Source organism: Fistularia commersonii, chromosome 12, assembly GCF_037954325.1.
Source record: "Fistularia commersonii isolate RoL2024-O1a breed Wild chromosome 12, RoL_Fcom_v1.0, whole genome shotgun sequence".
Classification (NCBI taxonomy): Eukaryota; Metazoa; Chordata; class Actinopteri; order Syngnathiformes; family Fistulariidae; genus Fistularia; species Fistularia commersonii.
The window spans coordinates 14,199,991-14,220,012 of NC_141295.1; positions in this window are offsets into that span (position 1 = coordinate 14,199,991).

The window sequence follows — 20,022 nt, forward strand, 5'->3', positions numbered from 1 at the left end:
TATGACAGCAGACTCCAACCGCTAAAGTATGCCCATCAAAATTTACTGTACATACTGTCTATCTAAAATAAAAATATATCTCAAATTTTATCAGTCAGTATCTGACCGGCTTTATCTGTGTCCTCAATGCAGAGTCTTGAATATGGGGTGTCCGCTGGGATCAAGTTGTCTCTGAAGATAATCTCTATTTATTTTTTTGTCCAGGGTGGAAAATTTGCAAGGAATCCCTTGGGTTTCTGCAAGTGTTTTATCACTTTGAGATTCTCCTTGAGATGTAACAGTTGATTGGGGAATGAGAAGGTCTCTACGTGATATGATCCGCATAATTCCCAAGGCCTGTCCAGGAGCTGCACCGACAACACTCGGGGAGCCTTGGAGCACTCCGTGAGCATCTCTCTGTGGTATTGACAAGCAGAAGAAGGGCATGGGGATATTGGAAGCCAGGAAAGGGGATCGTATATGTGTTTTGTGTTTGTTTGTGCGTGTGTTTGAGTGTGTGTGTGTGTGTGTGCATCGGGGGGTTACAGCCCTTCAGCAGTCTGCCTGATTGCATCGCCACACAAGCGTGCCTTCAAAGCCTTTCCCTCCCCACCGCCCAGTTTGACCAGATAAGGGCCCCCTCACGCTGTGGTTCAGCTAGGGGACAGGAAGACACATGGAGGGGTCAACGGTAGTGCCATCTGCTCCCCATGTCCAACAAATACTGTACATCTACATCAACAAACTGCCTCACTATCCAAACACATGCCCTGCCCAGCATATTGACTGCATCTGCTGCAGAAAGCTCTAAATATTCTATCTGTGGGCTATGTACCGTTGCATTTTGTGCGAATTGCATCGAGAATCCAGTGGCTGCTCATACAATTTCACAAGGACAAAGGTTTATTGAGCTAATATGCTCTGTTATCTGGTGCTTCACACTCACACTGAGGGCCTTTTCGCTGGCAGTGGAGAAGGCAGGCAGCTGCCAGTCAACTCCCTAAATATACAGTGGTAATGGGCTTTATTAATGGCATGCTGATATGAGTCAGCCACAGCAGTGATAGGCAGCAGGTAGAACACACAAGAAGTCTCTCCTCTGAGTTAAAGGCAGATCGGAATGCAATTTTATGTGCAAGTAACAATTCTAAAAATGGAGGGTGGTGTATCATTTGCCTTGTGGCATTTTTGGGTAGGCATGCCAACACAGACCCCACACCGCCACAACACAGACATAGCTATTCACACTACCATGGCTCCTGACTCCTTTCTCAACCTCCGAGTCTTCACATCAAGCCATGTCAGCAGCTGCCGCAGAGGTCATATCATGTTGCACACAGTCATCCAATGCCTCCAGGTTCACCGAGGCATCTTTTCATCTTCTTTTTAAAATTCCGAAAATTCATGATATCTTTGTCTTTTTTCCTTCTGCATTAAGATCAGCGGGCACCCCGATGACACCGCCTCGTCAAGGAAATAACGGTTTATTAAGTGCTTTCTTTTTCTTTTTCTTTCCGGGATGTTTTAACCATATACCTGTATCTGTGAAAAACTCTGTCCTGACTTCACCTGAAACAATCTTTTCCTGGTTTTGGAAGGTGAGATCTAAGGGCGTTTGCTCCTCAACAGCCGCCCGTAACCCACCCCAGAATCAGCGATCGTACCGAAAACTTCAATTAAAGCCGTGGTTCCAACCATTTGATGAATGAACGGTTTACTTTCCGAGACAACAAAGGAAGGAGCTGGACACGGTCACCACGCTGGGTAATAAAACTCAGGAATATCAAAGTGTTTAGTCATTTAAAAGACAAGCATGAACTCTGGCGTGCAGTATTAGCTGTTTCCCAAGCATTAATCTCTCCAGTGGGTGAAAATGTTATGTGGAGTATTGACAAGGAGCCAAAGAAAACAGAATGCGCGCCACATAAAAGACAAAATACAGCTCATAAAAGACAAAATAGAGCTTGTTATACCTGGTCAAACAAATTTGTTACTGATGTATTTCAGACAACAGAATATTTCAACAGTGAATATGATCATGGGAATGTGACCTGAGAGTCTTTTCGGGGAGAGGCCCAGATGCAGCGCTGACTTTAATGGCAATGTTTTCTTTGGAAAACCCTTCTTTGTACTTAAGCGAATGGGATATAAAATTCCTGGGAAGGATTGTCCCCTCAAATGGAGGAATTCCCTCATCCAAATCCACAACTAACTGCATGAGAGACACAGCTTTAAACCTCAGAACTTCTGTTTGGTTTGGTATGGAGCAATAATGACGAGGAAGACTGGGAGTGCCAGGCTTGTCTCCTGGAACGGTTGTGGGGAACCCCCGATATAATCTGGTACGCCACAAGGTGATGAGATGAGAACACACTTTTAAGGGGCAAACACAGAGCTTCAACACGCGCCAAGAAAACAAGAGGAAAAGCGTCAGAGCTGAGACTACTCACGGACGGCATGAGACAATGAGGTTCTTTCACAGAGACCGAATGATGAATGGAAAGGCGAGAAGAAAAAGGATGGACGAGGATGATGCGTATATGCAACGCCTGTGTTCAGTGTTACGGTCCAAACGAAATGAGAGGTCTTAATCAATGTCAGGGATGGAGGTAATGTGGTGTCTGCAGTCTTTATGAGTTTTATGATGTGCTATGTGCAAATGTGTGATCTTGGATTTATGATGAAATCCCTTCAATATATGTGTCCATGTTTGAGTGCACACACTGGGATGTGTGCGTGTGTGGGAATAAGAGTGTGAGTCTGCTGAAAGGGTGGGGCATTGAACAGAGGCCCCTCTAGCCTAGACTTGAAAAGGCATTCTTTCATCATTGCTAATCTCCCAAACATAAACACAAGAGCATCCACGCAGTCTCTCTCTTAGGGCTACGAGATGACCCTCCCATGACTGGAGATGAGGGACTGCAGAAGTGCAGGACTGTGCGTGCTTCTGGTTGTCTGACTGTTTGTGTTATGAGAAGCGACGCTAACTGCATCAATCAACATCAGTGTGATCGACACACACGGCATTAGAAAAAGTTGGGTGTGCGTGTGTGTGTGTGTAAAGGATGTCTGAGTTCCTGTGCTGCTTTGTAAATCAGGTCGCATTCAGGGTGCAAATGACACCGTGAAACAGTTTCAACTGCGGCATCTCATAAATATATCTCAAACTCAAACGTAAAATTCCAGGTAGTTTTCTATCTAAAATATGTCAGATAAATAAAAGGATGAGCTATATATTAATATGTAATGTGTTACTCGCTGTTTTTTTATTTTAAAAATTGTGACACATATTTTCATTGCCAGCATCCAGAAATGGGATATTGTCTTGTGGGAATATTTGTTTCATAATTAAGTCAGTAACAGGAAAGTTTGTCTGTTTTTTTTTTGCTTTTTTTTTGTAATTATTTCTTTTTCTTGTTTCATTATAAGTCAGCAAGAAAACGACCCAATATCAGCATGAAATCAAAGAAAATTGCCCAAAAAATTACCTATAATTAGCATGAAATTACTTTAAATCAGCAGGAAATTACATGAAATCAGTCTGACATGACTTCCTAGAAATCACTTAAAAATCAACAAAAAAAACTTTGAAAGTGTAGGAGGATGATGAGAGAAGCATCGAAAAGTACGTAAGATATGTATATCTATAAAAATCAAATATAAAAGGTCAGATTAGTGATTTTTGTCTGAGATCTTTGTGTTTCAATAAAATTAGGTACTTAAGTACTTATCTTGCGCTCTTTCCTTATAGCCCTGCTCTGGCAGCGCCGGGTGTATCTAAAATATGGATGATTTATATCTACACTAGATATGAAAGTCAACCAAATCTACTCTGAGGACCAAATTAAAAAATGCCCTGACGAAAGATTTAAGATGGAAACAGTGAATCTCATTAAAACAGCGATACAGTTTTCAAAAGTTCAGAAGGCCTTGAAGCCAATAAGGTATCACTAGTTGTGATTTTCTCCATAATGGAGACATTTTCTTCGGCCTGTAAGGCTGACATGGTGCGCTCTCGGTTGGCATTGCACAAACACTCGCGCTCCGGCGTATTCACACATAAACATTGAGGCGTGAACACTGCTCCATTCCCCGTGTGCAAGCCAAAGCTGTTATTGCAGAGCATTTAAAAGATAAGGCCAGTGAGTTAATGCAGACATACTGCCATAATCCAGTTCCCCCCCCCCCCTTTCCCCAGCTTCTGACTCTCATCCTCCTCTCAGCTCTCCTCTAACAGCTTCTCTTCACTTCAACTGCATATCTGTGACAGATTAGGCCAGATCACCAAGGATTACCTCCACCAGACACAGCCCTTTACACGATGACCATAGACACCCCTTTACTCGCCCACAGAAGGGAGATAATAGGAGGGCGTTCATATTTAAAATTGAATAGCTAAATTACATGTGTTGGAAGGTATGCAAAACACCCAAGAGGATGGACGATTTGCATCCTTTTCCACGTGCTGTTTGACTTACGGTACTGTGAGGAGGGTGGTGTGATGCTTCGGTACTTGTCGCTCCTCCGGGATGCTGCTGTAGAAAAGAATATAGGTCAGACCTTGTTTTGTTACTTTCTGCCTTTGATTTTTGGATAAGAGATGTCTGCGATTGCTTTTACAAGCTAATGATCATCTTTTACCAAGAAGTCAAGCATCACTCCGTACCCAAAGCCAAATATCTAACAGAGAAATCATTACTTTATTTGTCTGTGTTCCAGCCTAGAGAACTTCCTTTCTATGCAATTTATATTTCAGCATAACCCAGTGGGCTGTTGTGGTACTACATGTAAAGGAATAGGGGAAACAGGCTTTTTATCTTGCCGATTTGATGTGAATTTGACATATAAATGAAACGGACAGCTTACGTCTCTTAAATGTTACTCTTGGGCTTTTTTAAAAGCAACTTTTTACATATAAAATGAGTTTCAACAAACCCAAAAGTTTTTCGGGCTCAACTTTCGGGATATGTTCACTGTTGCGGCCCAGAGAGAATATTTTACTTGTTTCCATTAGAAGACAGCCTGAATAAATTAGCAACAGCCTTTATCATTCTTCATCCATCTACAACATCTGACAGTAGTGAAGTTGTTTATGATCAATAATACATGGGTTAAATTAATATGGATAAAATATGTTTATATTAAAATGCAGCACTTTCTTATGTGACTAAGCTTTTTTGATTTATTTCCTTTGTGGAAAAAAAGTTATTGTAGCCTCAAAAGACCCTCACATATATCACTGATCTGAATCAAGCAGATCAAAAAGACACTTCACTGTGTTATTAACATGAAGTGATAGATTTATTCATGAGGAAAGTCAGATTTGGAAAACGGACCCTGCCGGACTGAAAAAAAAAAAAGCGCTTACATGCATGGTTTGTGCTTTTTTTTTGTTTGGAAGGGGGTGGGGGTGGGAGCGGGGCAGGAGAGACTGAGACCCCACCTGGATTCAGAACAAGCGGGGGGGACCGACTGGGGACATGGACACTACACAACACACACTACAAAGGGCTGGCGGGGCGAGGTGCACGAACGCCATAACACAGCCAAAGTCTCATTGTTCTACCTCGTTTCATCTCTCCTCCTTCTCTCCAAATATTTGGAGGAACGCTCTGAATAACATACTGGTACTGAGAATATTGCGCTCTGTATATTGTTGAAAGGAACTTAGGCAGTCTGAGTTTTTCGCTCTTCAAAGACGGTTGCTTTGTTTTGTTTGGGTTTTGTTTGCTCCTGTATTTGAATTGTGTACCGCGATTTCGTGGATATCTCATTGTTTCAGGATTTGAGATTGTTGGACAGAGAAGCACCCACTGGCTCATTTATTTTCATTGCATCATGTGACTCATTGTAATTGCAACGCAGTGGGAATGCAGGCTGAAATCGGGCAAACAATAGCAACCGACTCCTGTTTTCCACTACAGGAGAGTGGTTTGTGAGAGTTTTATTCTCCTATATCATCATGTTCAATAAGTCTCTTCTGATATAGACTTCGGGGGTGCACATTTCCATACCTGAGCCAATGAGAAGGGAATGATTAAAAATACAAGACTCCAGCTTTGCGCCAGAGTTCAAAACAGAGCTGTGCTATTAATCATATGATCAGTGGGGGATGAGCATGAAGCATGCAGCACTACAGCACCGTCTTATAGGGTCGTTTGATGGGCCTTTCCCGGGGACCCCAACAGTGATTGGGCCCTAAGGGTGCCCTGCGGCGCTGCCCTGTTGCCAGGGCCTGAGTGACAGCTCTAATGAAGCCTGCCATCATCGGGCAAGGGACCGCTCCAGAGCAGACACCGAACTTCAATCGGCCTATGCGACGTCCAAAGAGTTTTGATTTCTCAGCAGCGGTGGGGGGGGGGGTAAAAAAAGAGACCCCTGTGGGAGACAGGCAGCCCCAGCTTGCCTTTGAATACTTCTCCGTTTACCGCATGTCAGTTCTCAGTGTTGGAGACACACAGAAGAGAGACGTAGGGCGGTGGATGTGGTGAATTTGAAAGGCAAAATAAAAAAAGAGAAGGACCCCACAGTTCCATGGGATTAGGCTTGGATGCTGTCATATGAACGTAGACTTCATCACTCTGTGCCACTGTCACTGAGTCAGTTTGCAGACGGGCGTCAAGGAAAGTTTAGCGATGTTGTGTCGGGAAAAAAACATGTCAGGTACGTTTCACTTTGGTTGGAAAACCACTAAGAATACAACTATCGCAAAAATATGTGTCTTTTTGTTAGGTTTATACCCCAAATGTTTCTCAGAAACATGTACCTTGTCCATTTAAACTGAATCAGTGTGGGTTATTTGTTCTGCAAACATTATAATCTAGAAATGGTATGAAGTCTTACGTCAGATCAGGCTTTCACATTCATGTTCCAAGGCAAATCTTAAACTCGTCACACGTTTAAGTCAGAAACTGCGGATTTCAAGTCCTGAACAAACTGAGGTCTCCATAAATGTGACAATAATCAGATTGTGACATTTGATTATTTACATTAATTACATTGATTAATCAGTTATTTTTTTAATGAGCTGTTGACTGGTCCCTAAAACATAAAAAAAAAAACAACAGAAAATGGTTGTGCGTTTCCAAAAACCCATGAATACATCATCTCGTTGCCCAAACCCAAATAAAACTAAACTTGGGTTTTAGCAAGGGAAAGAAACAGGAAAATCCAATCCTTGTTTAAAGAATGCAATTTGAATAGAATAAAATGTTGACTGTTTCTTTAAATGTGACTCAAACTAATTGATCTATCATCAGATTATTTAGCAATTATATTGGAAGTTGAAATAGCTGACTGATCAATGAGGATGGGAGATCAATTAGAGGATTAATCAATTAGGATAGGAGGACATAGAAAATAATTGTAAGGCAGTAAAAGGAATACTCTAAAGAAAGTGGAATGCCCTTTTTTTATTCTTTTCAGTTCATTCATTAAAATTTATATCGCTTATCCTTCACTTAGCGTTTTTTTTGTTACCGGTTTGGGGGCTATCCCAGCTGTCTTTGGGCAAGAGGCAGGGGGGTTCCCCTGGACATGTCGCCAATCAATCACAGGGCTGTCTTTTTTTTTATTTTATTCTATTTTTTCAGTTCTCCTCCGCACTTAATTGTAACCAGAGAAATTTGATTGATTTACTTTTTCAAAACTTTTTCCCCATCATTTATTTTCACATTTCTGGCTCGTGGAGAAAACCAACACTTTCATGTCTGAAGGTTCGCTTCCAGCTTAAGTCACAAATCACTGGTGTTGAAAAAAAGCCAAACCCCCATACAGTTTTGCAGCCAAGTTGAGCCGGAAGTCATTAGATGTGTGACATGAATTTGACTCATGTCTAACTCATTGGAGTAAAATCCACACCTCTGTTGAAAAACTGTTGGAATTTTAATAATTTTAAAACATATTCAGGGTTATTTTTTCACAAGGCTAACTGTTCCTTCATATATATGTGTAATGGCTGTTGTGACTACAATATGAGCAAATCGTGTTTTAGTAACTGTGAAGAAACGCTACCTGTTTTTTATATCTAACTTGCAACACAGATCATGATCTCAATCAGATTTCCTGAATAGATGAAGCTTAAATAACTTACTATTAGGGCTCCCTTCCTCTCGCCGTCTCTCTTTTCACTCTCTCTCACACACACACACGCACACACACACACACACACACACACACACACACACACACACACACACACACACACGCACACACACACACACACACACACATACCACAACTCCCTCCCCGCAATTTGAGGGATGCTGAAGAGCAGTGGAACCTCAGAAGACTCATCCTCACTTTGTTCTATTATTCACTATCTTTGGCTTCAGAACTCTCTGGGATCACCATGGGGTTACACTCGCTATCCTGCTGGAAAGGCTTCGGTGCCACTGAGAGACTGTTTACTCCCCAGTCCCAACTTCGCGGTCCGCTGGAGTATACAAGCAGACTCTTTACTTCCATGCTCAAATCAGAGCCATCAAAAATAAATCAAAAACAGACTGGTGCAAGCCATTTGTTAATCTCATGTTCGCTGGCACTTTTTGAACTAGTTGCTGAATCAAAAAGAAAAAAAAAATGACAGTTCCAAGGTTGGTAGTCCACTTATAGTCATGATGACATTATTGCAAACATCACAGAAACAATTTACTTCGATGTACTTTCTTTCTTTTGTTCTTCGCAGTCGATGTGGATCTTCACCAACTATGATACAATATGATTGGTTCTCAGACTGCTCATTTGTACCAGCATAAATAGTTATTTGAAAGATAAAAGCAAACATGTTTGTTTTTTGTTTGTGTCGCCCCCCCCCCCCTTCTCAACTCCCCAAAGGCATTTATGAGCACTTTGGTAATAAGGACCAGAGACGGATTTTGCTGAAGAAGAAGAGCAGAGGATGCTTTGATGTACTCTTACATTAAGTGAAGTCTACAGCGATGTCTACAAAAATACACGCAGCGTGTACACTGAGTTTGGCTAGACAGATTCCTCTCTGCTGGCCCTTCCTCTTTGGTCCCAAACCACCACAGCGTGAAAGAGAGCCTGTGTGCTCTGTGGTAGCAGGAGACTTGTATGGACCTTGTCGACAGCTTCAGTTAAACATTTCCCTGCAGGAACACAAACTGGGGAGATGTTTTTCTTACTAAGTTGTTTTTCCCTAACTCAGACATTTCCCCCAACAAAAAAAAAATCTAAACTTTTAAAAGACTGGGTTCAGAGTTGCTTTGATATTGATATATTGCTCAGCTTAAAAGAGACTCAGCAACGAGGCAATGCTCAGAAGACTAGCATTGCCCGAGCGACTTGACACAGTGTCAATGTTTGAATTGAGGGGAAAAATAAGAAAAAAGATAGACAATGTGATTTTCTAACTTCTTGTAAAAGAACCATAATTTTCAAAATTTTGTTGTTGTTTTTAAATTAATTATAAGCATTTGTTTCAGTATGATCAGTTATCCAAGTCAACAAACAGGCCAAAATCTACCTTCCAATTTCATGAACATTAATCACCAATGATGCGTGACAAATAAAAGGAAAATATGAAAAAACAAAATTAGCTGTATGTCCTGACACTAAAATTTAGCATTTATTTCTGCGTACTCTTTCACTGAACATCCATCCTGCTCATACTGCTTATCTGCACTCAGGGTTGCCATGGTACCGCAGCCCAGCCGAGCTGTCACTCATTCAACCATTCAACCATTCACCTTCGCTTTCATACACCTGGGCCACATTGTGTCTCCAATGGATCTGCTGCCTGGTTTTGGTCATTGGGAGGAAAACCTGGAGGAATCCTGCGCAGACCTGGGAAGAGCCTGCAACCTCTTCACACAAAAACACATTATTGAAATTAAATCAGGGACCTTCTACGGTGTAGCGGAAACACTAGACACTGCATCACTGAGCCACCACTTTGCCATCAAACTGTTACAACAAATCATAGTCAAAATTAGAGTTTGACAGGTAAAAAATGTTGCCATGTTGGTTGGATGATATCAGCATGTAATCTAGATGAAGTCCAAATTGATTGATATCTGTTTCTGAAAAGATGTGATCAGTTTTTTAAATAATAAAATTTGGCAGGCATAAAAGTGCATGCCAATTTTGTTTGGAAGCTAGAGCTCAATTAAGATTATAAAAGATGTCAGGCCCTCTGACGGCCAACAATTTTGATATTTTGCTGGTTTTTGATTAGTTACCAAACCTATCCGATGTCCATTGTCTGTCGAATGTCAGTGCTGTCACAACATGACACATTAACATCTTGTTTTGCTGTATTTTTCTTTTGAGTCCAAGATTCGGATGTCAGCCTGGCTTTCCTCTGCCTGTCACTTTCTCTGACACTCTTCCTGACTTAGAATTGACGTCCAGTGCAGCTTCTTGTTATAGAACTATCCAATAGTATCAAAAGCTGGAATTAAATCTTGCGAGCTTGCATTTGTACTGTATATGGCTCAAACATCAACCAATTTGTAGGTGTAAAAAGATTTTTGAGTCTCAAATATCAGACTCATTATTGACCCCTAAATTCCAGGACTACTTGGGCTCCCACAATCACAGTTGGTTAAGTTGAAGACACAGATTTGTGCATATTATGTTCTGGTATAATTTGAGCTCCAGCTTCCCAAGATCAAAACTACAATGTGTCACTTAAAACTTAATAAATGTTATTTTGACTGCTGGAATTTCCGGTCAAATTGGTTTTTTTTCCTTGGGAGGATAATTAGTTCATTAAGTAGTTTGAAGATCCAAAACCTTTGAAAATATTGATTAAATTATTGATTGAAATGCTAAATGATTCTATTGAGCATCATGATCATATCAACAAACATGAGGAATAAGAAAATTGTTATTCTTTACAATGGATCACTATAATACAGCTTATCATACAATTGTACATTTGTACATGCGTTTCTTGTTGTGGATCACAGTGGCGACTTAAAAATATACATTTTTGTTTTTGGCTCATCTTCACCAATTCTTTGCCAATGTAGTAAAGTTGTAGTTGTTTAAAAAGGTATTTTTCAATAACTTTTTTTTTCTTGAATATCAAGACTAAATTGGCTTCGTCTGATAAAAATTGCCTTAAAAAAACAATGAAGCGATTAGAAATAATCAAGTCATCATCACTGTATCTGTTTCTAGACCATACAGCATTGCTGGTCTCACCACTGTCTTGTACACCTTTCCTTTCATTCTGGCTGATAGTCTTTTATCACATAGTATCCCTGACACTTTTCTCTACCCATTCCAACCTGCTTGAATCCATCTCTTCACCTCTTTTCCACACTCTTCGCTGCTCTGGACTGTTGATCCCAAGTACCTGAAATCCTCCAACTTCTTGATCTCTACTCCCTGTAGCCTCACCGTTCCACCCGGGTTCCTCTCATTCACACACAAATACTCTGTCTTGCTGCGGCTGACCTTCATTCTTCTCCTTCTCAGAGCAGACCTACACCTCTCTAGGTTTTCCTCAACCTGTTCTCTGCTCCCACCACAGATCCCAATATCATTCGCAAACATCATAGTCTATGGAGGTTCCAGTCTAACCTCATCTGTCAGCCAGTCCATCACCACGGCAAACAAGAAGGGGCTCAGAGCTGATCCCTGATGAAGCCTCACCTCCACCTTGAACTTCTCTGTTACCCCTACAGCACACCTCACCACTGTGTCACAGCAAGCATACATGTCCTGTACCAGACTAAAATACTTCCCTGCCACTCCAGACTTCCCCATACAATACCAGAGTTCCTCTCTTGGCATCTGTGTGCTTTGTCTAGGTCAACAAAAAACAATGCAACTCCTTCTGGCCCTCTCTGTACTTCTCTATTAGCATTCTCAAAGCAAATACTGCATCTGTAGTACTATTTCTATGCATGAAGCCATCATGCTGTTCACAAATGCCGACTTCTGCTCAGTCTAGTTACCGTTACTCTTTCCCATAACATCATTGTATAGCTCATCAACTTTATCCTTCCATAGTTGCCACAATTCTGCACGTTCCCTGATTCATAAAAATGGGCATCATCACACTTTGTCTCCATTTCTCAGCCATCTTCTCACTCTCTAAGATCCTGTTGAATAATCCAGTCAGAAACTCTACCGCTGCCTCTCCTAGACACTTCCATACCTCCAGAGGTATATCATCAGGACCAACTGCCTTTCCACTCTTCATCCTCTTCAATGCCTTCCTCACTTCACTTTTACTAATCTCTAAAATAGTCACCTCTTCTACCCTTGCCTCTCTTTCATTTTCCTCATTCATCAGCTCTTCAAAGTACTCTTTCCATATACCCATCACTCTTCTAGCATCTGTCAATACATTGCCCTCTCTATCCTAAATCACCCAGACTTGTTATACATCCTTTTCATCTTTATCTCTGTTTCACTAACCTGTATAGACCATTCTCTCTCTTCTTACTGTCCAACCGAGCATACAAGTCATCGTACGCCCTTTGTGTTGCCTTTGCTACCTCTATGTCTACCTCACTCTGTATCTCCCTGTACTCCTGTCTGTTCTCTTAAGTCCCCTCAGTGTCCCACTTCTTCTTTGCTAACCACTTTCTCTGTATATACTCCTGCACTTCCTCATTCTACCACCAAGTCTCCACCAACTTAACTTTCCGGATTCTCCACTTTCCTTCCACGTACTCTCCTACCGCTCTCCCTGATAACATTAGCTGTAGTTGTCCAATCATCTGGAGGCTACTTGACCAGAGCCTTTCTCAGAGCCTTTCTCAACTCCTCCCTGAAAACCATACAATACTCCTCCCTTTTCAGCTTCCACCACTTTGTCCTCTTGATCTTCCTTGTCACCAGTCATCCTACAGACTAGCATTCTATGCTGTCTGGCTACACTCTCACCTACAACTATTTTGCAGTAACGGATCTCTTTCAGGTTACCTCGTCTATACAAGATGTAGTCTACCTGCCTGCTCCCACCTCCGCTATTATGAGTTACCCTATGTTCCTGTCTTTTCTGCACCAAGCACCACTCTATCATCTGTGGATATTCTGCATCACTTCATCTAACTCATCCCAGAACTTCTCCTCAAACTCACATACCACCCGTGGGGAATAACATTAACATCATTGAGCATCACACCTTCAATTTCCTCAATTTTCTCTGTCTGCTTCTGAACATGCCTTCTTCTTCTCCTTCTGTGACCTACACTAGCCCAGTTTCCATTGGGATCCTGTAGGTCATTGGTACCAATGGCAGGCGTCGTTAACCCGGGCCTCAATTGGTCCGGTGTGAGATTATTAGGTTTGATTCGCGTGTTTGTTTAAGCCAAAAGTTTTACGCCGGATGCCCTTCCTGACCCAACCCTCCTCATTTATCTGGGCTTGGGACCGGCTCAGGGAGACACTGGCCGTGCCCCCCCGGGGCTGGCTCAGGGAGACACTCGTCCGTGCTGCCCTGAGGTTGCATTGGAAAAGTAGCGACATGTGCTTGTAAATTACAATGAAATTACAAAAAAAAAAAAATAGTACAGTGTTAGTGACAATGCAGAATTCTCTGATTATTGCTCAGAGATTCAAAACTCATATCCCTGAATCTGAGTCAGATTAAATTTTGAAGTGCACTTGAATAAAGTGAGAATTAAATTATTCTCCAATATGCTAGGGAATCACACACTTAATCTGTTTTTTATGTGTATCTGTCATTTGATTTCCCATCAACAAATTGCAATATAAATCAATTCTTAAAAATGGTCCTCTGTATATTAGGATAGTCAACTTGTGCTTATCAACACCCGGGTCACACACTTCAATTGACTGTTAGTCTAATCTGTTACCCATCTGTAATAAATAAGATGGTAAAACTAGGTGGGTGTGGGCAGTGAAACTAGGTGGGTGTGGGCCTGGTTAAAACAATGCTGTCTAGATCATGTATTAAGACGGTTGAAATGTCATCCAGCTGACATTTTCTTAAGTAAACATTCCTTGGCACAGGGTGACTGCTATGATTCCCACCCCGCCGTGCAATTTGTATTTGTTTAGGGTGTTAATGAAAGGTTGCATGAATAATTTAACATAAACAAAGCACATGATTCCATATCAACAGTAACTGGAGCTCACTTGGAGGCTCCATTGTGCGCAGTGTACAATCTGGTGATCTGATGCTGCCCTCTGCTGGACAGCTCTTCTGCTGATTGCCACACTACTGCAAGCCCAGCTCAATTCAGGCTCCGTGCCTTCTGAAATGTTTAACTCCATTCATAATTCATTTACTTCTAGGCTTTGTTTTTAATATTGTTGACCATACCCATTTTAATGTTGTACACAATAACATTTGCATGCCTTGTGCATCAAGGCTGATTTATTTGAGAGAACATTTTTTAGCCAAATTTTTTACCTGAATGTGTAAAATTGTTAGACAGAAATCAAAAATGATGCCTTTCTGCATTTATTTTCAGCTTTGTCCATTTTGTGTTACTTCTTAATGTAACGTTAACATCTGCACATTCCATACACTATCCTTGAAGGGATGGATGAGTGTTTGAGTTCATAAATTGTATTTAGAGGGGGACAAATAATGTCAACTTCAATTTTAAGCTCCATTGTCTATCAATGACTCATAATTAGGAAGAACCTTTTTGCTTTTAATTTACATTTAAGAATTTGAAATAATGTTTCTAGCACATTTTTTCAGTTACCAACGTCAGCTGATTTCTGAAGTTTCACACAGACATTTATAATTGAAAAGAAAATTAATCTTAATCTTTTTTTCAGGGCACTCTAAAGCCTAACCTTTCCAATTTCTAAAGTGTCAACGGAAAAATGCGATAAGCTGCTGTGGGACAGCCTTCAAATATAACAGAATTTTCCAAATGATCAACTGCCCAACCATTTATACCTATACCTATATATACCTATAACCAACAACAAATCTCTTTTTTTATATCTTGAGAAATTCTATAAATTACTCACTACCGCACATACCAAAAAGTAGACTGACACACATCCTCGATTGCCCCAAACCTCAAAGTATTCGCAACAAAATAAACCTTTTCTGTTTTTGGTTGCTCAACACAATGGAGGAAGCTCAACGCGACCAACACCCACCCACACCAAACACTACCAACCCACAATGCATAATTAACACTGTGGGTCTAAGGGTGTGAATTATTTAGCAATGAATTATTAATAAATAATAACAAAGGGCTCAGGGGAAACGTGGCTGGGTCAATTAAGATAGATGGGAAAAGTGAAAGCGAACAGCGGGTGGTTGGAGGCAGCAGCCCTGCAGCTGATCAGATCTGCACCTCATCATTATCACCGCCTGTCAAACACAATTACTTCAGCCCGGCACTCTTCAGGACTTCAAACAACTGCCATTCCCACTGACTGACCATCTTACACAATCTACATTACCAATTATACTCATAAACCTAAGCCTTAAATTACGTGAGCATCCACAAAAATTCTGGCAAAAACAAAAAATGAAGACAAGACAAGTGAGGCCAATCAGAGTTATATGATTTGCAAACACTATTATGGTTTAGGTCTGCTATGTTTTACTTGCATTACTATATAAAAATCCACCCAAAAGTTTACTCAATGTAATCATTGTTCCTCAAGAACACGACATATACAACAATCATCCTGCATAGAGGACTGTGCCTGCTGCAAAAATACGGCAAAATGCAACATATGGGAGGTAAGATTCTTCCTCAAGGACACAAGAATCTTGTCCTAAGAGCCTATAACTTAACAACTGCAAAGAATCTGATGACCGACGACACTTGTGACCATAAAGAATTGAAAATCTATGTTATTTTCCTTGGGCTCCAATTACTGCTCTAGAGTTTCAATCTGATGGATGAGCATCAGAGTTGGACACAACTAGTATCTAATAACCTTTGAGATATGTGAGGTTTAGGCTTGAAGAAGCTGTTTACCTTTTCACCACGAGTCATATTCTTACCAATACTCCATCCTAAATTCTACAAACTAGCCCTCTATATATATAACTACGGACATTTGAAATTTAGCTCATATATAATGAAAAGAAAATAGAAAAAACAAGGTGACCTTATGTCTTAAACCTTGAGACAGTCTGTCAAAATAGATAGTTGGATTTACTGTGATGTGCAGACAGACGTATATGAAAAAAGGAATTTTTCAATCTCACCCAAAGCTCAAATTTGAATAAAATAAATCACATTTTTGTTGCTGTCATAAATACGTGTAAGTATTCATATCCTGGTCTTAGTGCAGGATGAGTGGTACAGACATGAACGAATCTACCTTTTGCATGCAAATTTATATCCAGAGTATTTGAGTGTTTGAACCCACAAGGTGGTGACAAAGAGTCACTGGGCAACATGTACAGGGCGGGTTTGGTACATTTACTCATTAATTCTCTCTTTAATCGTTTAAAAGGAATCAAAATAATTTGTATTTTTACTGTTTATGAATTTCCCGCCTTATGTATAACTTATATTTACATAACTTGAACTTTGTGATACTATGTATTGCATATAGGGTGCAGACTGCTTCTCATGTGTACAAGGTAGACAATCACTGACAGACAAGGAGTAGAATTTTTAGAATAAAATATGGGTTTTCACTGACATGAGGTATTGAATATTAGCTGCCAAATAATAAATACTAACTACATGTATTCAAGTGTGCAAATTTGACAGTCAAGTGGTATGTCCTTTGTGTACTTGTCAATCCCACTTACCAGATTGTGGAGTTCTAGTTCCTGTCGTACATATAACGGAGAAAGACACATGCTTATTGGGAAAGAAAAAGAGCTGTAGAATGAAGGAGAATACTGTGAACCAGAATTTAGAAGTTAGAATCATTATCATTATACTGATTCATATTTTAGATTCTGACTTTTGCATGTAATCCATATCATACACCATTTAAAATTACAATTCAAAGGGATATAATAACACTGAAAACTAAAAGTAAATTCTCTGATTTGGATAGTGTAGAATTGCTGAGTGCATGATTGTGCTTTTCAGTAATTACCTTGCACACAAACATCCACCTGGGCAAATTTTGTAAATGATGTGCACCATCTTTTATCTATCTGAAGAATGCAAGCCAACTTGTTGGGGAAAAAAAATACTGGCACTCTTCCCATAAATAACCCCTGTCAGCAAGAGAACTGAATGTATTCTTTTGCAGCTCGTGGCCAATACAAGAGGATAAATCTGGCACACGGGAGATGAATAATGGTTGCTAAATTGAAGAACGAAAATCTTGTCTAAAGTTTAAATAAATTGTCTCAACTGAGGAATGTTAACATGTTTTCACTGACACCCACTCTTACATGTTGTGCATTTATAAGATACAAGGACCAAGAATGACAAGTCTAACCGGCTCCTCTGTATTGATTGAATGCAGAGTTTATTTTAACCCCCCCTTGCCTTCTCTCTGGGAGTATTGTTGACTTTCAGCAATCTTCCTGCCTGGATACAGCAAGATCCAGTGCACCAATCTGGAGAGGTACACTGGAGTCAAGCAATTGTAAAGCTGGATGTGTTTGTTTTTTTTATTTTAAAGCATATTCAGAGGAAATTACGCCCCGTGAGCATTCAATATATTTTGGTACGTGCCTAGAAAAACAGGATTTCAGATATTTCCTTCCTAACAGGGGCACTTTTGGATTCACATTACTGTTACATACTAATAACAAGTGTTACCAATAACTATCAATAATAGGTTATTATTTTTTGGGTTGAATGCATGCATATATTTTAACGGTCCACCTCCAATTCTGCAGAACCATTTTCTAGCAAGAATACAGAATGTAAGCCAAGAAAGTAGTTGACTCACACTTTGAATTACTTGAATGTTGCCCTCATTTGCCCCTTATTTTGCTCAATCTACAAAGGTTTAGTTAATTACAATGGTGTCATCTCATTTGGTAACTCTGAATATTAATGCAAATTGTTGCCACCTTTATGAAAAGGAGCAGTAACCCAAAGGAAAAAATATTTTTATTGCATAGTGTTTTTAAATTACTGAATCACTAATCAATTATTCAGAAAATCATTACCATCCACCCCAACATAACCGTTATCCAGGATGTAAATGAGGAAAGGCAAGAAAATTATTGTACTTGAAATTTAGGGAAGAAAGGAAACACTCTATATCATTCTAGTTAACTAAAATAAAAACAATTGCCAAGTCTTATCTGAACAAACAGCTACCGAACAGTTCAACAAGCCGGGCTCAGAAACAAATAAACTGAGAAATAAAGACAAATTTTATCGTATCACTCTTTCTCTGGGTGCACAGCTAAGGGACACTAAATGGCACAATTAATGAAGAGGTGAAATCCAAACCCATGAATCATGAAAGGTTATTGAAAAATCTAGGGCCCTTAAACTGTTGATTAAATAAAGCAGTGTATGTTTTTTACACAAATTCTTTATGTGCTCCGCTTCTTCAATTTTATCATCTCACTGCCCATCTCACCACATCAATCGATATACAATAACCTGTAACTACAAAGAAAAAAACAATTTTGCACTTTATTAAAATATTTTGTATTTCTATGCAGTACTGTGACAAACTATAGTTTATGTAAAACAGGTTCCCAGGTTTCTATACGCACTCTCCTAAAAAGCATTTCACTATCTTGCTGTGTGAGGTTAAAATAAAATATAAAACCGATCCTCATTTGGATGAAAGGCCATGAACTCATATGTAAATGATCTGATGTTGCTCTTCCGTCTGCAGGTGCTCCACAGCTGGGTCCTAGGATGGCGTATGGCCAAAGATCATGCTATTCTGGGGCAGCATTGTAGCAATCAGTGAAAACAGTATTCAGAAGCTACAATAGCACTTCTTTAATATTCTATTTTATTGTGACAGAACTTGCAAACAGTATTTGTTTAATCTTATTCCTCTATCCCTGTTTTGGTTTTTCAAACTCGCCAGTTATTTCTGAATCAAGACGGTGCTGACCAATGTCATCTACTATAGTAGTTTAAAAATCTCTTCTTTTGCAAGAGGTCCAAGTACCAGGGGGCCGGATATGAAGTGAGTGCTAAGAATACCAATACGATAATGTCAAAATTATTCTTGCAATGCTGCTGTGTTGGTAATACTTCACTTCTCACTCTGCCTGACTAGTCTTCAGTCTATGCCATGCAAAGTTTTGAATCACACATTCGCCGCCATCAGTGACCATTGACACTGTAACACATTAAACACCACCTTTGCTCTAAAGCAATTCAAAAAGAAGCCGAACAGTTTGCTCTTCATTTCATCAAAAGGGAAAATCTCGTGGAATCAGTTTTAACTCCAACCAGTTTTTCATGTGGCTTTCAATGAGGATGCCTCTATATGGATACTCTGACATCAAGCCCTGATCGATTGAGTGCTGCATGAATGGTTGTCCCTCTGGAAATTTCAAACGTTTCAGTTGATTGCACTGTTTGGCTAGGAGGCTGTTTCTGGGAAGAGTTGTTGTTCCAAACTTGTTACATTTAAGAATTATGGAGGCTGTTGTGCTTTTGGCAATAGTGCAGATAGTTTGTGGCCTTGCCCACAACTTCACTCTGGCACAATATTGTTACTGGGCTCTGCAGAAAGATGGTCCTTCAACTTGATGGCTCAGCTTTTGGTTGACTCTGCGGCCAACAGTGGTATTTGCCTTTTCATTCAATTTCCACTTAATTAGATTCACCGTGGTAGGATTCCAGTTAAGATACTGAAACATATCAAAAGTGTCACATCAGGGTCATAATATTTATTAACCCTAGTCCAATTGTATTAGTTTTGTTCCATTTTACCACATTTGATTTCATTTTCCTGAAGATTCTTACTTGCCTATTAAATGAACAAGGCTACAACATAGAATTGGTAAAAAGAGTGTTGGGTTCAAATGATTCCAAATTGATTGTATAGTTTGTGTTGACTGAAGCTTTGTTTGTGTGTTACAATCAAAGATACAAGCTGTATTACTATTTTCTCCACCCCTTGCACTCACACACACATAGAGGCGCATACATAGGATAAATTATTTAGCTATACACGAATTTTCTCTATATAATTTGAACAGCCATA